A 4,043-nucleotide genomic window follows, 5' to 3' on the forward strand; every position below is an offset into this window, starting at 1 on the left:
GTGCAGCCAGCTTCTGGCCAGCCCTGGCCCTGTCATGAGGTCGAACAATTGAAGAGCCCCTGTTTCTTTGGTTCTTGGGACAATCAGAAAATAACTGAAGAGTGAAACACAGGAGTTTGAAGCAAAGAAGTTTTCATACAGTTTTAGCAAGCAGACATACACTCTGGGGGGTTTCTGTAGAGTGACTCTTGAGTTATTTTATGGTTTTTAATCAATATAGAGAGAGGGAAACAGTCTGCATCTCTGCTTGAGGTGGAAATGACATTCCTGATTGACAATCTGGGTGACAGACACCCTGTATGTGCTTAGTGCCTGTAATTACAATTCTTACAGAGAAGCTCTAGGGGGGCGGTGTGTAGCAAAATCTACAGTGGTTATTTCTACATTCCTTCAAAAAAATTTTATTATCTTTATTTATTATTTGCTAGAGACAGCCAGAGATCAAGAGGGAAGGGGGAGGCAGAGAGGGAGAGAGACACCTGCAGCCCTACTTCACCACTCCTGAAGCTTTCCCCCTGCATGTGGAACCCACAGCTTGAGCCCAGGTCTCTGTGCACTGTAGTATGCAAACACAGTTCCCACCACCAGAGTTCTCCACTGGGATCTTCCTTATTCTTTACCCCCCTGAGAGCATGGACCAAAGATCTTTCTGGAGTGCAGAAGGTGGAAGGTCTGGCTCCTGTAATCACTTCTCCACTGGACATGGGTGTTGGTAGGTGGATCCACACCCCCAGCCTGTTTCTGTCTTTCCCTAGTGGGGCACCTTACTCCGGGGAGGTGAGACTTTGGGACACATTGGTGAGGTCCTCGGCCCAGGGAAGTCAGGATGCTGTCATAGTAGCATCTGCATAGCAACTTGGTGACTGAAAGTTGCAAAGATAGAAAGCAGGACAAGTTGTTTAATAAACAGGATCCAAAAGTAGAAATAGAGCAGATGAAATTAGGGGTCTTCATGTGGGAAGAAGCTAGGACATCTATTTTAGGTATGTTCTGAGTGGCCCATGACTTTTAATAAAGCCCCCTGGACCTCAGTCTCCTGGTCCATCGCAAGGGTCCCAGATTCAGTGTGCTCCTTGGTCAGGGAGTGGGAAGCACCCTTCATGTTTCAAAACTTTTCTCTGCCTGGCTGAAGCTGCAGAGTCCCGTGTTGAGATTGTAGTGGGGAAATAAAAGGAAGACGACAGAGGTCCCACCATAAAGTTCCACTGATGTGGTTATAAGCTGATTTCTACATGAGGAATCACCAGAGAATCAGTCATGTTTCAGGGAGGCAAGCACTTACTAAGACAAATCAGAGAGAGAGAGAAAAGAGGCAAATAAATACACGATTCAGACATATATCCTCCCAAGATAAAGAGAGAGGGGGGTATTGAATTGTCTGGTCTTCTAACTTTCACTGTAGATTCAGTGGCATTCCAAGGGGATTAACTTCAGCATTTGTCTCCTAGTGTGCATATCTGCATGTCTTTTATTTATTTAATTTCTTTTTTGTCAGAATACTGATCACCTTTGGCTGATGTTGTTAGGGGAGATTGAACCTAGAACTTAAGAGCCTCATGCATCAAGAATCTCTTTGCATAACCATTATGCTATCTACCCTCTGCACTTACTTGCACTATGGATCCACTCCTCCTGAAGGCCTTTTCTTTTTCTTTTTTTTTTTAATTTAATTTAATTTTTTAAAACTTATTTATTGGAGAATTAATGTTTTACATTCAACAGTAAATACAATAGTTAGTGCATGCATAACATTCCCCAGTTTCCCATTTAACAATACAATCCCCACTATGCAATTTATCATCCTTCATGGACCTGTATGCTCCCCACCAACCCACCCCAGAGTCTTTTATTTTGGTGAGATATGCCAATTTCAGGTTCTATTTGTGTTTTTGTTTCAGATCTTTTTTTTCAATTTCTGCCTGAGAGTGAGTTGTCACTGCCACCAAAGCCACCTAAACGGCCACCACCAAAGTTTTCAGAACCACTTTGTCCTCTGTGGCTGGACGAGGCTCTAGCTATGTCTTGCTGTGATAAGGCTTTCCTTGCTTCACAGGTGTGGCCACTCTCTGTATGGTATTTCTGAATTACAGGCTTGTCGAAAGAATCATGGTCATCAAAGGTTACAGAAGCAAAGCCTCTCCTTTTGCCACTGCCCCGGTCAGTCATGATTTCAATAACTTCAATTTTCCCATAGTGTTCAAAATAGTCTCTTAGATGGTGTTCTTCAGTGTGTTCTTTTTGCTCCCCACAAAAATCTTTTTCACAGTTCTGTGGGCACCAGGTCATTGCAAATCTTCTCTGGCTGTCTTTGGTTCCACAACTCTCCCATCCACCTTGTGTGACCTCACATTCATGGCAGCACCCACCTCCTCCACGGTGGCATATGCGATAAAACTGAAACCCCTGGAGTGCTTGGAGTTTGAGTCTCATAACCACACAGTCTGTGAGAGTTCCCCACTCCTCAGAATGGCTACTAAGACTCTCATTGGTTGTTTCAAAGCTCAAGCCTCCGATGAAGAGCTTCTGTAGCTGTTCTGGCTCCTGGGGAGACTTGTTTCAAAGTTCAAGCCCTGATGAAGAGCTTCCACAGCTGCTCTGGCTCCTTCAGAGACTCAGATTTTGACATGATGGCAACAGACAGAGACAAGCTCAGGATGCTCACTTGGTGACGTCCACATGCAAAAAGCAGTGATGTAGTCGATGTCTGTAGCTCAGAGTTTATAGGAGCACATCCCTTTGGATGCCAGATTTCCCCTCTCCTGGAATGCAGACATCAGCAATCTCAGGATGTCAAAATTTAGACAACTTCCTCCCTCCCCAAGCCTACATTACAGTCAGAGGGCCCTGCTTACCTGGAACTGCCAGTGTGGAGCAGCTCACAGGCTCTCTTCAGAGCCTGTTAGAGATGGAAGTCCTAGAGAAGTGCTTCTGCTGATTCTGGGGACAGACCAGCGGCTCTCCACAGTGAGCAGCCATAGACACACCTCTAGATATGTGGGCCAGTGGTCTCCACACAGAATGTGTGGAGCTGCCCCAGGGATGGTGGGAAGGGTCAGCATAGATGATTGGCATCAAGACATTTCTAGTGCAAGGACCCAGGTTCAAGCCCCTGGTCCCCACCTGCATGGGGAAAACTTTCAAGTGGTGAAGCTTTGCTGCAGGTGTCTCTGTCTCTCTCCTTCTTTCTCACTCTTTCTCTCTCTATTTATGCCTGTCTCTAGCCAAGAAGTAAAGCTAATAATAATAATAATTTTTTAAAAAGGAGAAAAATAACATTTCTGCTTCTCCACTGGTCCCTTCATGACACTTTATTCTATTTCCTTCTTTTTCTTCTTTTCATAGGAGCACTTATTGGCTTTCACTTCCAGTGGTGCCAATGATTGACCTTCAAACCATGATGTCTCTGGCTTACAGTTTTTTCTTTAACAAGTGTCTTACTTCCAAGCACCAGGCTCTGCATTTAACAAGATAGCTATTAGTCGGGGTTGTGGGGGGGAAGACAGATAGCATAATGGTTACACAAAGAGACTCTCATGCCTGAGGCTCCAAAGTGCCAGGTTCAATCCCCGGTACCACCAGAAGCCAAAGTTCAACAGTGTTCTAGTAAAAAAAAGAAATATATAGAGGATTCAACTTCCGGAGGCAGAGCTAGAAGCAGCAGATCACTCTCTCTCCTCTTCTCTCCTCTCCACTCCTTTACTCTCCTCTCCTCTCCCAGATCAACTAGGAATACCAAAGGAGACCACCCGGGACCAAAACAAGACAAGACTAGAATGACCACAGGAACCCACTAAATCACTGGTGAGTACAAACACATGTGACTGGTGACAGAGAGGAGAGAGGAACCTAAGGAGAGATTAAGTGACTGCTAACAGTTCAGCAGTTTATCAGTTGAGACACCACCTCCAGTCTGCTCCACCAACAAGGGGACAGCTGAAGGGAGGAGAGGACTCCACAGAGACTCACCAAGTGCAACTCTGAGTCTCCATTGCTACTAACCTCAGAATGTGGAGCAGCAACAAGGAGGGACAACAGGGGACAAA

The 4,043-nt window shown here is 45.3% G+C and overlaps 1 pseudogene; it reads right to left on the reverse strand.

Annotated features, from left to right (window-relative positions):
• Positions 1-1,908: 1,908 nt before the first annotated feature.
• Positions 1,909-3,460, reverse strand: LOC103122945 (heterogeneous nuclear ribonucleoprotein A1-like; annotated as a pseudogene).
• Positions 3,461-4,043: the final 583 nt, after the last annotated feature.

This window comes from Erinaceus europaeus, chromosome 13 (assembly GCF_950295315.1).
Source record: "Erinaceus europaeus chromosome 13, mEriEur2.1, whole genome shotgun sequence".
Taxonomy (NCBI): Eukaryota; Metazoa; Chordata; class Mammalia; order Eulipotyphla; family Erinaceidae; genus Erinaceus; species Erinaceus europaeus.